Source organism: Prionailurus bengalensis, chromosome E1, assembly GCF_016509475.1.
Source record: "Prionailurus bengalensis isolate Pbe53 chromosome E1, Fcat_Pben_1.1_paternal_pri, whole genome shotgun sequence".
Classification (NCBI taxonomy): domain Eukaryota; kingdom Metazoa; phylum Chordata; class Mammalia; order Carnivora; family Felidae; genus Prionailurus; species Prionailurus bengalensis.
Window position 1 is genome coordinate 3,523,287 of NC_057347.1, and position 22,884 is coordinate 3,546,170.

Below are 22,884 nucleotides of genomic sequence, written 5' to 3' on the forward strand. Positions count from 1 at the left end.
GGGAGGATGGGGGAAACGGGGAGATGTAGGTCCAAGGGTACAAAGTTTCAGTTATAGGATGCATACGTTCCTGGGATCTAAGGTGCAGCCTGGTGAGTAGAGGTAACAATCTTGCACCACAGGCTTGGAAGTTGCTCCAGGAGCAGAGTGTTTGTTTACTGTTCTCATGCTAATAACGACACCGCAAAATAGTAACAATGTGAGGTCACGCCGCTAATAACGACCACCGCGAGGTCAAAGGCGTGATAATTAACCTCACTGTAACCATTTTCGCAATATATATGTGTATCAAAGCCTGGCATAGTACGCCTTCCTTAAATTTCTACCGTGTTGTAGGTCAATTATATCTCGGTAAAGCTTCGGGGGAGGGGGATAACAACAAAAACAAAAAGAAGGATACAGTCTCTGGAGTAAGAGGACTTGGATTCAATGACTGCTCTGTCACTTTGTAGCTGGGGACTTGGGGACAATTACGTTGCCTCTCCATGCCTCAGTTTCCTCACTTATTTTTTATTTAAAAAAATTTTTTTTTAATGTTTATTTATTTTTGAGAGACAGAGACAGGGGCGTGAGCAGGGGAGGGGCAGAGAGAGAGGGAGACACAGAATCGGAAGCAGGCTCCAGGCTCCGAGCTGTCGGCACAGAGCCGGACGCGGGGCTTGAACCCACGAACCTCGAGATCGTGAGCTGAACCTTGAGATCATGACCTGAGCTGGGGTCGGACGCTCAACCGACGGAGCCACCCAGGCACCCCTTAGTTTCCTCATTTGTAAAACGGGGCTTATAGTATTTGATTTCATACCACTGTGAACAGGAGCACTGATCCCCATAAAGCTCTTCGAACAGGCTGGGCCCGCAGTGCGGGATCAAGAAATGTTGACTATTACAATTTCTTGATCACGCCAAGCTGCCTCCTGGTCTCGGGACCTTCCCTGTGCTGTCCTCACCAGTCTCTTCACCTGGCTGTCACCTCACCAATCAAGTCTCAGCATGAATGTCACTTCCTCGGCGATGCCAGACGCCCAGCTCTGTTCACCCTAGTCTTTGCTATGGTCCCTTACCTGGTTTCCGTATTTCTTGTAACGCTCCCCCTAGCTGCAGTCGCATAACCGTGTGATTGACTGTCTTTTCCACCTATGGGAACAGGGACTGTGTGTGCCCAGTTCCCACTGCACCGTGGTGCATGGCATACAGGAGGCGGTCAATGCATGTCTGTGCATTAGATAAGCCACATAGGCTTACAGCTGCAGGTGTATGGATGTCTGAGTGAGGAGACATTTGGACTGTTGTCTGAAGAGCAGGAATACAGAGTTAAAGGCTTCTGACTCTTGTTTGATGGCGGGACGCATTCTGGACCCTTCGGCTGCCCTTTTGCGACCAGAGAGCCTGCAAGGAAATTCTCGAGGTGTCAAAACCTGTGTCCTAGCCGACCAGCTGGCCCCAAGATACCGATCGGCAGAAGGGGTGGAAACGGCTGCCCCGCTCGGGAGAGATCCGGTCTGGGTTTGCTAAACTTAGCCGAATTCCAGGAATACCAGCGGAGAGATTGGGTCATGTCATACCTGCCTCTCAAGACAGACAAGCTGAGAGTTGGGGGGAGGGTGGGGGCGGGGAGAGGTGCCATAACCGTGGGGAGAAAGGAGAGGCCAGATGCACAGACCGGAAAAAGCCCCAGAGCAGGTGGAGGGGGACATAATTAATGGAGCCCAGCCAACAAGCCTGTACAGGCCAACATGTCGAAACTTTGTTGCAAAGCGCCCTGGTCTCCTGGCCCCATCCCTGAGAGAGCAGAGCAAAGATAGCTGGAGACTGACCAGCCAAGCAAACCAGCGGCAGGAAATTCTCCTAAACCAGGGGTCTGCTCCAAGGCTCTGGCCCCTGTGGCTAAAATCAGGATTATGTCTGTGCTGATTGACTTCACAGCTGGGTTTTAGGAAACGCCTCAAAAAGACCCCTGGGCTGTGCCTGAGATTGGCAGGGGAGGCCAGCCTCCCTCGGCTGCCCCCCCTCCCCTCTTCTGCACAAAGAGCTACATGTAGGGAGGTCCCGGGGGGAAAGGCCCCATCCCACAGCCTCCCTCTCTCTGGTCCTCTCCCTGAGTCCCAGCTCTTGTCCCAGACAAGTGGATTTGCATGGACTAGAGGAAAACAAATGCCTTTTACAGGTTAAGCCCCAGGCTGACCGAGTGTCAGCCTCGCCAACAATGCCCAAAGCCATTTTGACCCTGGACCAATGGTCCTGGACGCAGATGTTACTGTTGAGCTGAAGGTTTGTGGGGAAGCAGTTTGGCCATCATGGTGATCGGGGGACACTACCACTTGTGAGTGATCGGGGACCACAGGTAGCAGACAGCTGCGATGTACCTAGGGGACAGTCCCGCCCAACGTTTAAGTGTCCCACGGAGCATTCGTAAAGACGAAAAAAAATAATAATAATCCGTGCCGAGTCCAGTTGTATTTTGTCAACGAACACAAAGGATTTGTTTTGTTTTGTCTTGATTCACCGTGTTAACATGCACTGTGGGTTAAGTGTCCCACTTTGGCTCAGGTCATGATCTCGCGGTTCGTGGGTTCCAGCCCCGTGTCAGGCTCTGCGCTGACAGCTCAGAGCCTGGAACCTGCTTCGGATTCTGTGTCTCCCTCTCTCTGCCCCTCCCCCGCTCACGCTCTGTCTCTCTCTCTTTTCCAAATAGAAATAAAAACATTTAAAAAGAGGGAGGAGGCACCTCGGTGGCTCAGTCGGTTAAGTGTTTTTAACACACACTAACATTTCCAGGAAGGCAACCTGATCAAAAAACATTGGCCGCTTTGGAAAATCGTATCGTCCGCGGCATCTTGGTGCCTAAGGTTGTTTGAGTTACCCGAGCTACACATCTCGACCAGACCGCATTTGTTCCGGAAGTTTCCTGGTAATTCTACCCTTAGACCGCAACATTCAAATTCTTCCACTAGGTCGTCTAATGTCGCTGTGCCTGAGCACTGACACATCGAACTGTGTGTTACTTTACTTCACGTGACTTCATTTTTATTTCTGCCTCATGTTAGTCTCAGGGTCTTATGTTGGGGGAGGAAGCTGTGTGTGTGGGAAAACTATATCATTATAAGTGTCATTTCAGGATGATCAGGGAGGATGTCATGAACTCTTTGTAATAAAAAGGGGGAGGATGCTTCACAGCCTTAGTTCGGTGGCTGGATATGAGCTCAGACACCCAGCGAACATTTTACCCAAGACCCTGCACTTCGCTTGTACGCATGCACTGGTTTCTCCAGGTTGGAGAAAACTTTTCCCAGTGACTAGAGAAATTTGCCGCATTATAGGTGACGTGGCTCTCCGTAGCTCGCGGATAAAGGCACAAACACAGCAGGAGCAAACTATTTGCTGGGTTTATCAAAGCCCCGAGTTAACCAAGCCGGGTGGTACGTCTGCGCCACCTGGTGGTACATGAAAAAACAGCAGGTCTGTGAACCAGGCCTTCACTACGTCCAAGCGGCTGGCCAGAGCCAGGGCTGGGATTCGGACCCCGGACGTCTGGTTCCACGGTTGCCGCTCGTAATCACCATATGCCACGGCCCTGCCAGTGGTTGCTCTCCGCTTTCATGGCCGAGAAAAAGATGTTAATACGCTAGTGTTGCCTTTGTAGGGGTTGTGGAAATCTTCGTGCGTGGGGCAAAGAGTTGGCTTCATTCTTGTGGCAGATCCTGGGCTCCTGAAATAGCTAACCCCCCCCCCCCCCGTCCCCCGCTATGCCCGTAAGCTTCATGAGTGCAGAGCCCGCATTTCCTCATTCACTCCCGCGTCACCAGTACTTACCCCAGCACCTGATCCGTACCCTGTGCTCAGTACGTCCTTTTGATATACCCTCTGTAATTGAGGTATAATTTGCATACCCTCCCATTCATCCAGTTAAAGAGTGCGGTGGTTTTTCAGGGCGCGCCTGGGTGGCTCAGCACTGGCCGTGCAGAGCCTGCTTGGGATTCTCTCTCTCTCTCCCTCCCTCTCTCTCTCTCTGCCACTCCCCCGCTGGCACTGTCTCTGCCTCTCTCAAAAATAAATAAGCTTAAAAAAAAAAGATTAAATGTATACGATGGTTTTGAGTATTTTCCCGGGGCAGTTGCAACCATCATCAGTTTATATCGCCCCCCCAAAGAAAGCTTACTCTTTTTCCCATTCATTCCCCATGGCCCCCCAACCCCCGCCAACCCCCAGCCCTAAACAACCACCAACCTCCTTGCTGTCTGTATGGATTTCTCTATTCTGGGCGTGCCCTCATAAATGGAACCCTATGACACATGGCCCTTGGTACCTGGTTTCTTTCACTCAGCATCCCGTCCGCCAAGGTTCATCCAATTTTCAGCATGGATGGGGACTTCGTTCCTTTCCGTGGCCGAATAACATTGCATTACGTGAATCTGCCGCATTTTATTTACCCCTTCATCAGTTAATGGCTGATTTCGGCTATTATTCCATGGGGTTATCATGAACAATGGCTGCTCTAAATATTTGTGTACAAGTTTTGGTGCGGACTTGCACTGTCATTGCTCTTGGGTGTATACCTAAGAGTAGAATTGCTAGGTCCTATGACAACTGTTATGTTTAACCTCTTGAGGAATTGCCAGGCTGTCTTCCAATGGCTGCGCCCTTCCTCCCCCTCCCCCCCCCCATTCCCATCAGGAATGCACGAGGGGTCCAATTTCTTTACGTCCTCGCCAAAGCTTGTTATTGCCTGTCTTTTTCACTATAGCCTTCCTACTTGGTGTGAAATGCTAGAGACAGAATCCGAAGCAGGCTCCAGGCTCTGAGCTGTCAGCGCAGAGCCCGACCCGGGGCTCGAACCCACCCAGGAATGGTGAGATCATGACCTGAGCTGAAGTGGGTCACTCAACCAACTGAGCCACCCAGGCGCCCCTCCCCTGTTTACTCTTTTTTTTTTTTTTAAATTTTTTTTTTCAACGTTTATTTATTTTTGGGACAGAGAGAGACACAGCATGAATGGGGGAGGGGCAGAGAGAGAGGGAGACACAGAATCGGAAACAGGCTCCAGGCTCTGAGCCATCAGCCCAGAGCCCGACGCGGGGCTCGAACTCACGGACCGCGAGATCGTGACCTGGCTGAAGTCGGACGCTTAACCGACTGCGCCACCCAGGCGCCCCCTCCCCTGTTTACTCTTAACAACATCCCTTTCTTGCAAAGTTGGACGTGTAAATGAAGGGTTATGGGTGCTATATCCTACATCTACCTCCTGCCTGGGTAGACGTGAACAGAGACATTCTTGGGCAGGCAAAGACTCAGAAAGGACACCGTCCACCTGTCCTTCCCTCAGGCTTTCTCAAAGCAACATGGCAGTTGTGCCAGAAACTACAGTAGGAAACTCAGGAACAAGGAAGGCGTTTGTATAAAAGAAATAGTGAACAGTGAAAACAAAACCTGAGTTAATTATTAATGCAGTTTGAAATCCCAATATAAACGTCAAAAAAAAAATAATTTTTTTGAAAGGGAAGACACAGGATTTTACCATTTTGATCACGGCCTGGAGCTACAAGGATGGCTTGTGCCCGCCCAGCCGGGGCCCGGCGGCCGCGGGGAGCTCTGCGCGGGGTCCCCCAGGTGCCGGCCGCGCGTGAACGCGGTCTCGACCCTGAACTTGGAGGAGGTAACGCGGGAGAGTTGCTCTAGGCTCTTTCCAGGCCGACTCCTGCTTCTCGCCTGAGGAACTGGCGTTCCTTCAGCCTTCCCTCGGGTCCTCTTAAACTTTCCTGTTTCAGGAGTGTGAATGACACTCCCCCCCCCTCGGTTTTAAGTGGCGACGGCTCTGCCTCTGTTTTATCGCCCCGGGTCCTGTCCGCGGTGATTGGGGGAGGCGTGTCAGCTCGCCATCTTGGATCAAGGGCGACAGTACCGGTTTCGCGCGGACCTAAGGCGCGTCCCGAGGTGATGACAGTGGGGGACGGAGTCGCACGTCCTTGGACAAGACTTTCCAACCCTCTCCTCCGCGCCCCCCTCCCCCGCGCGGCCCCAGCACCCGGTCCAAAAATAGCTTCCGCCGACCCCCAGGCCATCCTAAGCCAGAGTGCGTAGGATGAGTGGCTCCCTCTGGGGCATCCGGGGGTCCCCAGCTGTCCCCATCCTGCCCTCGCGTGCTCCGGGCTGCGCGCGGCAGGAGCGGGCGCCGCAGGGCGCGGAGTGGGAGCGCGCGGCCGGGGCCGTGCCCGGGGCGGGCCGGGAGCAGGGTGGCCGCGGGGGTGAGGAGCCGCCCGGGCCCGGCCGGCCTGACACCACCTGGCGGAGTCTCGGGGAAGAGTCTTAAAGGCGCGCGCTCCTCCGCGCCCCTCGCACTCCAGCGGGAGCCGCCGAGAGCTCGCCTCCCTCTCCCGCCCGGCGCCTCGGGAGGTAAGTGCCGTCCGCCCAGCCGGAGTCGGGGCCCCGGGGGGGGGCGGCCCGGGGCTGCCCCGCGCTCGGGAAGCTGCGGCCCGGGCTGCGGTCGGTGGGGGGGGGGGGGGGGGGGAGGCGGCGCCCAAGTTTGGGGAAGGCCTCGGAGGGCAGCGCCAGCGGCGCAGCGCCTGGGCCGGGGACGGGCGCGGGTGGCGGGCGGCTGGGGCCGTCCGGGGGCGACCCGGCCCCCCGCGCCGCCTCGGGGACCAGCACCCGCGCACGGCGCACGGCCGAGCCTCCGCCCCGCGCTCTGCGCACTTGGCGCGCTCGGCCCGCGGTCCCGGGCGAGCCCCCAGCCGGCCGCAGCCGCGACCCCCGCGCCGCGCCACCCCGCCCGCCGGGTCCCCGCGGCCCGCTCGCCCCGCGGTCGCGCCGGGTCACGCCGGCAGGTCGCGCTCGGCCGCCGGCCAAGCCCGCCCGGGCCCCGCCGCGCCCGCGCCCGCGCCCCGGGCCACCCCGCCCGGCCTCTCGGCGCTGCGCCCCTCGCCTTCCCCATCTCCAGCCGCTCGCTATTTTCACACCTCCCGGTGCCCCGGCCCCGGCGCCCGATTCAGTGCTTAGTAATTAATTTGGCGTTTCAGAATGGTCAGCGGGCTGGATAATGGGCGCATTCATCCCCCGGGCTAATCTGAACAGAGGTGGGAAGAAAGGCTTTCACAGACAGAAAATGCCATTCGCTGAGCGCTCAAAGGGGCTGTCACTCCCAGAATAAATCGCCGCCGCGCCCGCCGGCTTCTCTGGCCATTTCCCTACAGCCCCGGCCCCGCGCCGCGGACCCGCCGGCCTCGGCCTCGGCTCCCGGGAATCTCCCTCGAGGGCCTTCGACGGGAAAAGTCGGGCGAGGGCGAGACCCGGGCGGGGGTCGAGGGGAAACGGGGAAGCCGGGGGGCTCGGGTTAAGGCCGCAGGGGACAAAGAGCTTGATTAGAAAATCAAATGCTAAACTAAACTAGAAGGAGGCGCTGCTAATTCAAGGCGCGGACGTTGGAGCGGGGCCTTGGGGAGCATCCGTCCCAAAGCCCGCGCGGTTCGCAGGAGAGAAGGACCCCGCGGCCCAGAGGCGCCCGTAGCGTGCCCGGGGTCACGCAGCGAGCTTCTGGATCTCCCAAATTGTGAATGGAATCCAACGCACAAGCCTTAGATCGTAGGGACAGGGAGGGCCTGCTGGTGCAATCCCGACCCTCCCCAGACGCTTCACTCTGGGGTCCCCGCGAGATCAGCTCTTTAGCCCCGGGGCCCGCCTTGGCCTCCAGCTCGCCGCTCCTTGCCCGGACCCTACGGTCGGCCTCGGTGCATGGGCTGAGTTCCAGCGGCTTTATCCTCTGACCTCTTCTCGACCCGGGGTCGCCGCGAGTGTTGGGCACCAACCGCCTTCGAGCTCTGAAAGCGGGGGCCTCTCCGTGGGGGCGCCCTCTGCCCTCTGGCGAAGCGGGATCGCGCGCTGCAGCCGCGGCCCTAACCCCGCGGACCGCGCGCCGACAGCGCCCCCAGCCCGGCTGCCGAGCCTCCGGGTGGGCAGGGCTGGCTTGGCTCTATCCAGGGTGAGCGGCTCCAGGCGCTTGGTTTTCCTGCTGCTGGGGCTCTCCGTGTGTCCCCCCCGAGGGACAGATTTGGCTCTGGTTACCTCTGCCCGGCGGGACCCTCCCATCAAGGGAAGAGAAGGAGCAGTGACCCCTCTTAAGATCCAACTTCAGCTCCGTGGAGACGCTGGAATGACCAGGGAAGCAGCTGGGAGTGGGGGGGGGGGGGGGGGAGGGGGGGGAGGGGGCCTTTCTGGAATGGCCAGATGCGTGTCCCAGAGCTTATAGCCGGCGGATCTCACGTCTCCTCACCCGCTACTGAGTGGAAGTCACTCTTCCCTACTCTGACTCAGTTTCCTTGTCTGCAGAGCAAAGAGGAAATGGGAACAGGCTTGACTCCAAGCGGGGACCCTCAGTGGAAGGATCCCATAGACCACTCACACCCCCAGCCACCAACCAGCTGACGTCTGTCCCAGTTGGTCAGAGGAGCCGGGTTACAGTGCATTTGTCAGACTCTGGCATCGGCCTTGGGCCGGAACCCCAGAGAGAACGTCCCTAGGCCTGGGGAGGGGCCCGGAAATCTGCATTTTTGAAAACAAGCTTCCCGAAGCATTTTTGATGCAGGTGGTGTAGGGACTATTTTTAGGGACATAGTTTAGGAAACTGGGCTCTGTCCCCGGCTGCCCCTCCCTTCCTGGGACCCACGGTTGTGTGGTGTTCTTTATATCTGATCAGCAGTAAAATTGCTTCCTCCTACCCCCACTGGAGGCCCGAAGTGGGGGGGGGGTCTACTCCTAGGAGATACCTGGGGATCCTCTGAATGTGCAGCCTGCGAGGGAAGGACTGTGGGTGAGCTGAGCACCCCACCAAACGAGGACGGTCGATGTGGGCTGCAGGCCGACTGGACGTTGAACCCCCAAACCTAGGGGCCTTTTCTTACCAACATATTTTTACGGCAGGACTTAACACAGCAGCCCCGCCCCCCACCAGTACAAACGTGCCCAGAGCCCCCCGTCCCGCCCTTGGCAAGGCAAACCTTGTCCACACTAGGGACAGAGAAGCTGCCCCCCATAGGGGATCCGTGCCAGGAATAACCCAGGTGTGAGCTGTGGCCCGCAACACCCGACACCTGCCCCTTCACCAGGCTGGGGCTCAGAGGAGAGTAGGCGTGAGGGGGGGAAGGGGAAAGGCCCAGAAGAGTGGGAGAAAGCTGGGGGGGGGGGAATAGGAGAAGCTGTTAAAAACGGGGCTGGGGGGGGAGAGGAGGGGACGAGTCCCTATTTATGTAAGCCGTTTGTAGCTGTGGATTGTAAAACTGGGCAGCATTCTTTGGAGTAATTCATAGTGTTTGGACAAGACAAACATTGTTCTGCTTTAAACAAACCTCCAGAAAGGTCAGCCTGGTTCATCCCTTCGCTGCGAGTCTCTGAGACTATCCAGATGATGAGAAAATCAGATCTTAGCTGAGGGGGCCCAGGCAGGAGACAGCTGTCTCCTGAGTCCTTTGGACCCAGGGTGAGGGCACCCAGCCCAGGGAGGGTGCTTGGCTGCCGTTGAAAAGGGCTGATTCCCGCTCTGGAGCCAGGAGACGTGGTGTGTGTGTGTGTGTGTGTGTGTGTGTGTGTGTGTGTGTGACAGATTATGGAATTTTGATTCTGCCAAGGATCATCCGAGTCCTAGAGCGAGCCCAACATGACCTGCAAGGCTTCAGGCGGGTGAAGGATTCATGGAAAACAAGTGTTCACGGACACAGTGTCAAATGGGACCCGCTAGCCTGGGAGCCCGGACACGCTCTGGACACGAAGAATCCCTGCTCTCCACATGCCAATGCTCCGTCTGGGCCCCCCTCTGTTCACTCAGCAAGCAGGTTTTCCGTGCCTGCCCTGTGTCGAGCTCCACGCTAGGCGTCGGGCGTGTAGCAGTGAACACGGGGGACGACGCGAGCCGTCGTGGGTCAGGGTCTGCTACGCCCCCCTCCCCCGGGCCTCCCTAAGAAGAGAAGCTTCTCGTGATTTCCCTTCCAGCCGCCCTACGGCCACCACCATCGCGGCCACGAGCCCCCTGGCGGAGACCCAGGGCGCCAGCTCCCGGACCAGCCCGACAGCAAGTGCGGGGCTCCACACGCGTGAGCTGCCGCCGGGATTGTCACTGTGACTGCGAGGCGATGCAGACTGTGGTTGTGCTCGTGGCTGTGGCTGTGGTTGTGGTTGTGATTCTGCCTCTGACAGTGACTATGGTTGTGATGGTGACTGTGACTATGTTGGGGTGGTGACTGTGGTTAGGGTTGTGAGGGTGACTGTGATGGTGACTGTGATGGTGACTCTGGCGGTGACTGTGATTATGGTTGTGATGGTGACAGTGACTGTGGTGGTGACAGTGACTGTGATGGTGATGGTGTGATGGTGATTATGACTATGGTTGTGAGGGTGACTGTAATGGTGACAGTGACTGTGATGGTGACTATGATGGTGACTCTGGCGGTGACTGTGATTATGGTTGTGATGGTGACAGTGATGTGACTGTGGTTGTGATGGTGACTGTGACTGTGATGACTCTGGCAGTGATTGTGATTATGGTTGTGATGGTGTCTGATTATGTTTGTGATGGTGACTGTGATGTGACTATGGTTGTGATGGGGACAGCGATGGTGGTGGTGACTATGGTCATGATGGTGATGGTGACAGTAACTATGGTTGTGAGGGTGACTGTGATGGTGACGGTGACTGTGATGGTGACAGTGATTACAACAGTGATGGTGACTCTGGTGGTGATTCTGGTGGTGACTGTGATTATGGTGATTATGTGATGGTGACTGATTATGTTTGTGATGGTGACAGTGATGTGACTGTGGTTGTGATGGTGACGGTGACTGTGATGGTGGCCGGGTCGTTGTGGCTGTGATCATGATTACGGACTCCACCAACCCCAAGCTGGGATCTCCCCAACCCCAAGATGAAGTGGTTTCTTTTAACAACACTTATCTTTCATGCTCATTGACTTACCAGTAATTAGTAAAGTATTGTTAACACCAAGTCCAGACTTTTGTGGTACCAGTGTCACCATCCCCTACTTGATCTCCAGTGGCCCAGGGCAGTTCGTCATCCTCTCTAGAGGGGGGTGGCCCTGTGGTAACCATGGCGAGGGCAGTTGTACAGGGTTCTTTATAAAAAGTGTATTCGTTTGGAGCTCGGGACATCTCGCGGTCTTTTGTACTCGGTACTCCTGATATACCCACGGAAGAGATGGGAGGGAGGAAGGGAGGGAGGGCGGCAGGCAGGGAGGAGACCGAGAATGCTTCCATCCCCGTTTCTCAGGAGAGGTGACTGCCGCTCCCGGAGGCGAAACGACTTGCCCGCTGACTCAGTCAGCCCAGGCTGCTGTAACAGAGCACCACCGGCCGGGAAGGCTTGAGCAATAGACGTCTACTTCTCACAAGTTGGAGGCTGGGAAGCCCAAGACCAAGGTGCCGGCCAGTGTGGTTCCTGGTGAAGGCTCTCTTCCTGGTCTGTAGATGACTGCCTTTGCGCTGCATCCTCACACGGCCAGGAGAGAGATCATGTCTCTCATAAGGACACCGCCTTCATGACCTGATTATCCCCTAAAGGCCCTACCTCCAGATACCATCACACTGGGGATTAGGGCTTCAACACATGACTTCAGGAGGGACATAATTGCGTAGTCCAAGCACCTACTGTCACAGGGGTGTAGAGCTGAAGGTGTGACTGGAGCACGATCCTAGTGATCTTCTCGGGCCTGCCCTGCCCTGCTGACCCCTCAAGGAGCTCCTCGAAAGCAGCAGCGGGAAGCTGGGTGCCCGCACAGACCCCACAAGCCACACATGCAGCCAGAGGCTAGGAGGTCGCTCTGCAGGGTGGGTTGCGTCTATGCAGCCCTGTGTCTACTTTCCGGCAACATTCGGGGGGCTAGCGTGCTGGCTCCTCCTTGCCTGAAGGGCAACATCAGTGAGAGAGAGAGAGGTTCTCTTCCTCCCCCAATCCTACGTTCCTTTAACACCTTGTTGTGGTCGAATAATCCGTGCACTCACCCAATCCGAATCAATGGTCCATGTCTGTTTTCATCCTGTACTACCTCTTGGAATCAAGTCCCCTAAACTTTCTCCCTGTGTGACGTGTAGACCAGCAATACCTTATTTCACCGACATTTGGGGGGGGGGGAATAAGCTATTCTACGTAGTTGATTTTGGCAAGAAACAGAAGCTTACTCCTTTATATATAGAAACTTTTTATGTAATCATTTGTCATGAAAAACGTTTTTTTCCTCAAATCATGCTATTTCCCCCCCACCTAAGTTAGCAGGATTGAATGTAGCAGGTTTTCCCTAGGTGTGGTCGAGTGGGTGACCCATAACCTACTTTGATGACTCCCAGCCATCTTTAGGAACATCATCTCCTGGCCAGTTCGCTCAACCTCCCTGCCTCAGTTTCTTCCCTTGGAAGAAGATGCTCTCCGAGGGCTCTTCCCATCCTTCTCCAGCTCCGCTGGGCTCCAATACAGCGGCACCCTTGGGAAGTTGAGTGGGACCTGTTCTGAGTCCCTCAGTGGTGACTGGGATAGACTTCGTAGAGTCACAACGTCCAGTGGTCTCCCATTCTTTCAAGCATCCTAATCTGTGGTTCCAGAAGAACCGAAGGTGCCTGACCTCAGTGTATAAACACCTCGAAGTGAAGAGCTTCTGGCTTCCCCGTGGGCTAAGACCCCTCATATTGTGGCTCCTTTTCTCTCAAATGCTCAGGAGACTATCGAAACTTCTTCCAGACTGGGTCCTGAATCATAAAGGGGCTGGAATCCTGGCTTCCAGAAAAGGGGGCTAATGATACCCCAACACACAGCGAGCTCTCGGCAAGCCTATGCAGAAAATGCTCAACTCAGCATTGTGGGAGGGAACGGACAGCGAGATTCTGTCACTGCTCATGAGGAGAAGACCGAAAGCAAGACTTCAGGAACATTTCAGGATCAGACTATTAGTGATCCCTCTCTTTGTTCCTTTCATTTACCCCAAGCTCACCCTTTAAGATTTGACGGGGACCCTCTTCATTCTGGCAGCCCTAGGATTTGCTGGTAAATGGCCACGATAACAAACTCCCATAGCCTTGGTGGCTTTCCACAACAGACATCTATCCTCTCACAATTCTAGAGGCTGGAGGTTTGAAATCAGTATCGCTGGATTGAAATAAAGGGCTGTGCTCCCTCCAGAGGCTCTGGAGGAGAACAAGTTCCTTGTCTTTTTCAGCTTCTGGTGGCCGCTGGCATTCTTGGCTTGTGACGGCGTCACTGTCATTTCTGCCTCTGACTTCACGTGGCTTCTCCTCTTGCGTCTTGTCAGCTCTCCCTCTGCTTCTCTCTTAGGACATTTGGGATGGCATTTAGGGTCCACCCAGATAATCCACAGTGATCTTCCCATCTCATAGTCTCTAACTGAGTCACGTCAGCAAAGACCTTGTTTTGCCATATAAGGTCACGTTCACAGGTCCCAGGGATTACGACACAAGTGGCTTCTTGGGGGGGGGGCATTTTTCCATAATTCTGTGGGTTTTAGTTGCTTAATTTTAATGAATTTGTAGTGCATTCCTAGTCTGTGGCTGGCAGCGTGTGAAACAGTGGGTCCCCCTCCCTCAAGACGCCCATGGATTAGTCAAGTCAGGGCAACGATGTGGTGTTAAGAACCATGGGAAAAACAACTCCAAGGCCCTAGAGGTACCCAGGATGGGTCCCAAAGTGTTCAGATTCCTTATCAAGGTCTGCAAGACCATGCGTACCCTGGCCTGCCCTCACCTCTCTGACCTCATCTCCTACCACTCTCCATCTCACTGCCCAAGCCCCCACCAAGCTGGCCTCCTTCTTGTTCCTCATGCAAGCCAAGCTGTGCCTCAGGACTTCCGCACTTGTTTTCTCTGCCTGGAGCACACGTTTTCCTCCCCCCCTCCCCATACCCCCTCCGCTCCCTTCCTCACTTAACTCTCCTCTACTGGATCCTTCTCGGAGAGGCAATCCCCTTCCCCGACCCCAGTACCTTGTGTAAAATGCGTCTTCCTTCCTGACACTCTCCATCCCGTCCTCTGCTTTATTCATGTTACTGATCTTATCACAATCATGTTTCTCTGGCCCAGGCCATCTCCATCTCCAAGGGCATTTTGAGATGTGATGACTAGAACTTTCCAGAAGATCCTAACCTTAAATGCATCCTGTTTCATTTCCAACTCCTTTTCTGAGAATTTATTTAGCTTTTGCGGGGAAGGCTGTGCTTAGTGACACATTGGGCTAAATTTCTTTTTTTTTTTTTTTTAATTTTTTTTTCAACGTTTATTTATTTATTTATTTATTTATTTATTTATTTTTTCAACGTTTATTTATTTTTGGGACAGAGAGAGACAGAGCATGAGCGGGGGAGGGGCAGAGAGAGAGGGAGACACAGAATCGGAAACAGGCTCCAGGCTCTGAGCCGTCAGCCCAGAGCCCGACGCGGGGCTCGAACTCACGGACCGCGAGATCGTGACCTGGCTGAAGTCGGACGCTTAACCGACTGCGCCACCCAGGCGCCCCAACGTTTATTTATTTTTGGGACAGAGAGAGACAGAGCATGAACGGGGGAGGGGCAGAGAGAGAGGGAGACACAGAATCAGAAACAGGCTCCAGGCTCTGAGCCATCAGCGCAGAGCCCGACGCGGGGCTCGAACTCACGGACCGCGAGATCATGACCTGGCTGAAGTCTGACGCTCAACCGACTGAGCCACCCAGGCGCCCCTGGGCTAAATTTCAAGTGGGTCAGAACGGTGTGGGAGAATAGGAGGCTCTTCTAGGGAGGGATGTGAGGAGCCATTTTTTCAGTGGTTGAAATGACTGGTGTGTGCAGGGAGGTGGGACCTACTGTCATTTAACGGGCAGGGGTCCGGGATGCTAAATGTCCAGCAGTGGCATAAGACCGTTCTGCCCAGTGAGGAATTTTCTGGCCCTAAAGGTGAACAGCACCCCTGTGGGGAAACAATTTTAAGGAAACAGTCTGTATTCTGGCCCTAAAATAGCATTTTTCAACTGTGACTAAAAACCTTTAGCCCTATAATAGTTTTTCAGGCTATTTCTCCCCCAAATACATCACCTTCTGCTAACCATATGTCCCCGGCCCATTTATACTTCCCATTTTTTAATTTTTTAAAGTTTTATTTGAGAGAGAGAGAAAGAGGAGGAGAGAGAGAGAGAGAGGCAGAGGGAGAAGCAGAGAGAATGCCAAGCAGGCTCCAGACTCAGCGTGGAGCCCAATGTGGGGCTCAATCCTACGACCCTGGGATCATGACCTGAGTCAAAATCAAGAGTCAGACATTCAACCGACTGAGCTACCCAGATGCCCCTGCCTGCACTATCTCTTGAGAGCCTCCCACTCATTCCCTTCCTCTGGGTAATCACTGCAATGTCACCTCTGGACTTTGAGGTTTCCCTGAGGGGATGTCCTCCAGAGTGTGTGTCAGTGTTGAATGAACTGAGCCCCAACTCTGGACTCAAGAGAACCCCCTCCCCCAACGACTTTCTCCACCCACAGGACTCTCCTCTTATTTTCATTCTTTGTTTCCTTCCACCCGTGACAAAGCTTCCCACCACGAACCATTTTCCTTATCTTAATAGCGTTCAGGGTGGGACCTTGTCAAAAGCTTCTCGCAAATGAAAATAAACGACAGGGACTCGGTCCCCTTATCCCCGGGGCATTTTCACCCCTTCAAAGAGCTCTGGTAGATTAAAGGATTTGGGGGATTTGGGGTTTGTACGGGCTTCTGTGCCCAACTGCTGAATCCTCAGCCAAGAAGCCAGGCAATAGGGGAGGCCCGAGCTCAAGATGAGAATCATCCATACCGCTGAGGAAATGGCTAAATCTCCAGGAACCCTACACTCTCTGCAGGCCTGTTCTTCTATGCTCCAAAACTGTTTCCAGAACAGTCGTATCTCCCGAAATTCTGCCGAGGAAAGGGGATCCCTTGAGCAACCCTCCAGGAGGCCCACCGGGAGAGCTGGGCTCTAGAAATACGGGGATGCCCCTAATTCTTCCAGGGTGAGGGATCCGGGAACCAGATCTGGGGATGTCGAGAGTCAAAAGCCAGAAAACCCCTACATTGTCATCTCTCGGGCCAGCTTCTTTCTTTTCACAGCCGTCTTTTCAATCAGCCTCCAAAGCCTGTATGGTACCCACCATGACCCCCATTTCACCGCGAGATGGGCAAAGCAAGGTCATACAGCTGGGCAGGGGTGGCCAGAACTCAAGGTTTGCCTGCCTCCGTTTCTTCCTGTTTCTGAGGGAAACACTGTCGAAGCAGGCCACCCTGACCTTTGTGGGGAGCCTGGACGCCTGCATCAGACTCTTCCGTTGCTGCAGTGTCCAGCCTCCGTTGGGGGTCCCGGGGACCCAATCGTTTCGTGTCTGCCCGCCTAACACAACCAGACACACTCAGAAGCTCAGTCGAGTCAGGTCCCAGCTCATAGTTCAGGCAGACACACATCCCTTCCGCTGTCCAGCCGTAGTTGAGGCCCGTATGTGTCAAAAGCTTATTGTCAGCCAAGCCTGTCTTGCCCGTGGGTGGTGACTGAGACCTCCGGACACTGGCACCGCCCCGTGTTGGTTCACATCCCTGCTCGTCTGCTTACCGGTGATGCCGTCTACTTCAGCACAGTAATTTTCTGTAGTTCAGCTTCCTCCTCCGTAAAGAGGAGATGATGAGGCTATCTGCATCCATCCTGCAAGGCTGTTACCAGTATTCCGAGTTAGCCGTTGATGGAATGCTTAGAAGACGGCTTGGCACACAGTAAGCATTCAATAAATGCTTGATTTAGAAAGTAGGACCCGCGGTCATGCCCAGGATGAAGGTCCTTGGTCATCTCACCTCTCCTGAGCCTTTACTCTCAAACCATCAGCCTGGGCCATCCGGTGCTCCCCATCCCCGGTGCCCTCCCCTGCGTCCTCACCGTGTTCACTGATGGCTCCCCCCCCCAACCTTCACGCTTACCCCCCCAGCCTGGCCCTCACTCACACCACGGGCCTCTTCAGTGGGACGATTCTCCCACACCATACTGCCCAACGCCCAGGACAGGGGGCCGCTGTCCTCCTCCACCTGCAAAGTTCTTTCCGGCTTCTTCGGAGAAACGACCCCCTGCTCCTTTAAGGCCAGAACCACACGCACCTGTTCTAGCTTCTACAGCTCCTTCTTGGAATCCGCCCGCCTCCGCCCCACAATCCAGGGCACGCTCCTCTTTCTTTGAAGACACCAGACCCTGGTTCAGCCTTCATCTCTGCCCCAAGTCCTGAGGCTGGCCCAGCGCGTCTTTAAGACGCAGGTGGACAGGGGCACCTAGGTGGCTCCGTCGGTTGAGCGTCTGACTTCAGCTCAGGTCATGGTCTCACGATTTGTGGGTTCGAGCCCCATGTTGGGCTCTGTGCTGACAGCTCGGAGGCTGGAGCGTGCTTCGGATTCTGTGTCTCCCTTTCTCTCTCTGCCCCTTCCCTGCTCATGCTCTGTCTCTCTCTGTCCCTAAAATAAATAAAAACATTAAAAAAAAAAAGATGCTCATCCAGCACCTTGACCTCCTTATCTCCAGTCACCTTCCCCTCTGCCTCCCAGCAGAAAGCCCCCTCTTGTCCTCAGCGGGCCTTGTTATCACCCACCTCTGGAATCTTTCATTCAGACTCCAGCTACTCACCACACCTCTTCTGTCTTCCTGAATCTTCTAGACCAGCTCTGTCCAATAGGACTTTCTGCAATGATAGAAGGGACCTTTATTGCCTCCGTCCAAATGAGGGTCAATTGAAGAAGCTTTAACCTCATTTCATTTTATATCTTTCATTATTTATTTTTTATTACTAAAAATTTTTTTGCAGTGTTTAATTATTTTTGAGAGAGAGAGAGGGAGACAGAATCCAAAGCAGGCTCCAGGCTCTGAGCTGTCAGCACAGAGCCTGACGCGGGGCTCGAACCCACGCACCGTGAGATCGTGAGCTGAGCCGAAGTCGGATGCTTAACCGACTGAGCCCCCCAGGCGCCCCCGTTATTTCATTTTAAATCACTCAAGCTGGAATCGAAATAGCTCCATGTGGTTCCTGGCTACCGTATTGGACAGCACGGCTCTAGAACCCTGGCCTCCAGTTCCTCCGTCCATGGCCTGTCTTCACTTTCTCTCTCTTTAACTTTACTTCTGTGGCCCATCCCAGCAGCCACCTTCTTCCCCTTGTCCTACCTCCTGGAAAAGACCTGCTACTCCAGATTAATTCAGTGGTTCTGCTTTTTCTAGGTCTACACAAGGGCTGCTGAGCACAGCGGGGTGGGGGATGGCTTTGCCGGTTGGGGCTTTCTTTCTCGCAGATGGTCGCCAGCCTCAGCAGGACCTTGAGTTCTGGCCAGCAAGCATCAGCCTGTGTTACGTAATGACCCAATCAAGCTTTTACCTATTGTTAAACCTCTAATATTTCAACTTGCTCCCGTGCCCTTAGGAGATGCTGTCACTCTCTGTTCCGCTGAACCAAGAGGTGCTCTCAGGACACCTGATGGCCGTTTCTCCGAGGCTGATTCTATCCGTCTTCAACCTCTCTGCGTCTGTTCCTTCCTATCACCCTTTCTCTTTCCTTCCTCGTGTTTGCGCACTTCGTGAACGTTGTCTACCCTTGCTGTCCCCGCTTTCATGACCTGAGGCAGCCTGGCTTCTGTCCCCACCACTCCTCTGCCACTGCCAGCCAAACAGCCAAGGTCACCCACGACTTCCTGGCCGTTCAGTCAACCCAAAGGACTCGTTTCAGGTCTTATCTTGACCGTGAAGGCATGTGGACACTGCTCACCACCCTTCCTTCCTTGAAACACCCCTGTTGATTTCTAGGGTGCCTGAGCCTTCTGGCTTTCCTCCTCCTCCTCCTCCCCCTCCTGCTCCTCCTCCTCTATTTCTAAATTTTCTTGTAAAACGGCCACATTCTCCTCTTCCTAGAAGGATCCTTAGGCTTCCCAGGTGAGGCTGGGCACCAAGAATGGCGTTCCCCCTCCCGATGCATTCCTTCCAGAAACACCTGGGGATTTGCTTTCTCACCCAAGAGCTGCACTGTTGTGTTTTGAACTCCTGTGTGTGTGCTCTGGACCCTGCTGCTCAAGCCCAACATGCCTTTTCGGGTGTGTATTTATAACCCCCACTGTGAGAAGCTCGCACAACACTTGGACATCTGTTTTTTTCATTTCTCCCCTCGGAGGGCAGTATACTTTAGGGAGGGACACTGACAAATTAGAGGCATTGGGAGAGGCTGCCGAGTGGCCAGAAAACTGTCCCGTGGGAAATCGTGAAGCAAACTGGAAACATCGTGCCGAACAGATAAAAAGGAAGGATGATAGAGGGCTGACTTCAAAACTTTGAGGAGGCAGAGAGCCTTGGTTTGGGCTTCCGTGTGGGGCTGGAATGGAATCAAGTGTATTAGTGGCAGGGAGGCGGGTTTTGATCAGAGGGAGACGAGTTCTACTGTGTCCCAGAATGTTCTGGACCTCCAGGATACAGACAGTCCTGCCCACCAGGAACTATTAAGGAAGATATGCTCAGTACCTAGTCACTTAGTCACTTAGTACTAAGTCACCTAGTACTTAGTCACTTAGTACCCAAGTGACCACAATAAAAGATCAAAGTGCCCCTCTCCCCCCACCCCAAGACCACGGCGCGAGCCCAGCTATCAACACAGAATAGCTAGGCTCCATTTCCAAACTTGCTGCCATGCAGGATCCATCAAGAGCTCTGCAGACGAGGGTGCCCGGCTGGCTCTGTGGGTAGAGCTTGTGACTCTTGATCTTGGGGTCATGCGTTCGAGTCCCACATGGGGTGTAGAGATTACTTAAAAAATACAAAATTAAAAAAAAGAAAAACAAACTCTGCGGACAGAAACAGCACAGCAGGAGGAAGGCTCGGAGCCAGCTCCGTGAGCCAGCCCAGTAGATAACCCCAAAATAGACCCAAGTAGGGTGGGCAGTGAGCTGGGCTCCCCGACGTGCCTCTTTCAGACCCGTCCTGGCCGGACTGCCTTTTCCCGACTCGTGTTTTGGTGTGACGCCACCGGCTTCTGTCATGGGCCATCACAGAAACTGTCCCACGGAGCTTGCCGCTATGACCACCATGGTGATGCCGTCGAGGATGTGTGCTCACTATCACATACTGTGTTTCCTTTATGCACCGCCCTCCCCCCCCCAGGAGAAATGCCTGTCTGACGTTAGCACCACGAATAATTATAATTCTCTTGGAGTAATGGGTCTGTTTTTATCTCAGGACGCTGGGCATTGTCTAACCGACACGGTCTCCTTTTAATTTTGGTTGCAAGAAAGCTTAGGGACACATTTGTGGCCCACCCACCGGAGGTGAACAGGGCCTTCCAGGGAGGAGTTTAGCTCTATTCCCGTTTCTACTCCTCCCGGTTTTTCTTCCCTCTCTTAGCTCCCCTTCTTAGTTACCACTCAACCTTGAGAACCTGCAGGCAAAACTCAATGCAAACCACCTGGAATCTCACTATCCTGAGATGATGGCAGTGAACCGCGTTGTCTTTTTATGCATCCTTAAGAAATAAAAATAAAAATGAGCTTGTACTGTGCATAGTGTCTTTTGGGGGCACAGTGTGTTATAATTTGCTCCCCCCCCCCATTTTATAATATGTCATGAACATCTCTCCGTGTAATTAAAAGGCTCTGCTTTAAGTTACTGCCAACGTCTGTAAGGATCTACCAGCTTAATAGTAACGACGAACATTGTTACATCCGCTCACCATGCGCCTCGCTTTAGGTATATTCACACAGACGCTTTTACTCACGTACATTACGGGAGTACGATGTGTACGTGCACGTATTATAAGCGACAATCTTCGTATGCGTTAACTCATTTGATGCTCCTAACCCTATGAGATGGATATTCTTGTCCCCTGTTTACAAACGAAGAAAGCAAAACACAGAAGGATGCTAACTTTGCCAAGGCCACACGCTCGGGTTTCAAAGGGCTGCTCCTCATCGCTATGTTGCCTTTCAGAACGGCACTGGGATCTCCCAGCCCACAAGCATTAAACCTCTCCTTTCTCTCCTCCCACCCCACTGTCTAATTTATGTTATTTTGTCATGTTGTAAGTACCCTCATAAGTCACCGAGAATCCTCTCTGCCACAAGGCAAGGCAGAAATAAACAGCGTAGGGAGTGGTCAGTGGCACGGGGAGAAGGCAGGACTAAAGCGTTCCCCGAGGGCAGAGGATGAACCCCGGGCAAGGGAACGCATTTATGTCCCTGGGCTGTGGGTGAAGTCCCATCCCTGGAAGAGCTGGCCTGGGTGGCCCTCTCTCAGGGAGGCTGGGGAAGGCGGTTTTTTCCCAAGGAGACTGAGCTGGGCCAAATGAGCCCCGAGGCCCCTTCTTCGATTCTCACAGTTTATGAAAATGCCAATAAGACCGAACGTGACACTCGATGGAGAGGATCCAGGAAGCCAGCTCTTGGGCCGGAACCAGGACCCTGGGCTTTCAAAAGTCCAGATTTATTGCTAGATCATTCATCCAAAAGTAACAAACCAACTGCGACTGAGTTCGAAACTCTCAGCCCGGTGTGTTCTTTCCCTCAAAGTTACCGCTGCGAGAGTGTCAAAGGAGGCTCTCACTGTCCTCGGTCCTTTTGGTAAGGTGGCAGAGGATGAGGCAAGGAGAAGCTGGGTGGCCCCAAGGATGCCTCGTGAGAGGATAATTGGGCGGGCTTATTTGACAAGGAGGAGAGGCAGGAGCCCCCGGTGTCTATTCGTGGATTTGATTGATGTTTACCAGCTGGGAGACGTGGGGCAAGCTTCTTGACCTCGGTTTCCTCATCTGCGAAATGGAGTTCAGACCTACTTTGCAAAGCTGTTGCGAGGCTCCCGTGAGATAGAACAGGGTATACAGCACCCTTGAAAATACAAGCCTGTGGCGGGGGGACCTGGGGCGGCCTGGGCTGTCCCCAGCCTGAGGCCGGCAGACCCGCCTGGAAGGGGCCTTCCCCTCCGGCCTCCAGCCCAGCACCGCATCCCTGGCATGCGAGGAGCCGCGTTCCCGTTCCGGCAGATAGGCCAACCAACCGCAGGGTGACAACTGTGGTGGGGAGGGGGGGGGCGGCACACGCCAGTAGCCCCTTCTCACCTGCCCCCGGTGGGCTTCAGGAAGAAGGGGTGAGCAGGCAGAGGTGACCTCCTCCTCCTCCTCCTCCTCTCCATTCCCGGCTGTCTGCCCACAGGGGCACGGCCCTGTGCGCGGTGCCACCGGGGGCCATCGGGCCGGCTTGGAGGAAGGCCCGACCTCGGCGCAGCAAAGAAAACAAACACAGATGTGTTTGGCTGGGACCAGGAGGGAGCACAGCGTCCCCTCCCTCCCCCCCCCTCCCCGCCCTCCCGCCGGCGCGCTCCCCCGGGGCGTGGGGCCGGCGGAAACCTGCGGGGCTCCCCGGGGCGGCGCGGGGCCCGGGGTTGAGGCTGACAGTCCCCGGCCCGCCCCTCCTCCCCTCCCCGGGGTGCTCGCCGGGCCCAGCCCCCTCTCCGGGGTTTCCCCGGGCGCTCGCCGCCTCGCTTTCTCTTTGTCTCCGCGGCCCTTCCCCGGGCGCCCCGGTTCCCACCCGCTGGCGCTCGCGCTCGCCCCGCGCCCCGGGCCGCTTCCCTTTAACTTTCTTCTTTCCCGGGGTTAAAACTTTGCTCGCGAGCGGGCGGCTGCTCGCCGACGTTATTGGCCGGCGCCCCGCCCGGCGGCCCCGCCCCCCGCCCCCGCGCTCCCCTCCGCCCCCCACTCCCGGCAGCGGCGGCGGCGGCGGCGGCGGCGGCGGCGGCGGCGGCGGCGGCGGCGGCGGCGGCGGAGCCTTCGGGGGCGTGCGTGCGTGTGTGTGAGTGCGCGCCAGCGAGCGTGAGTGTGTGTGCGCCCCGGGCGCGGGCTGGGCGGCACTC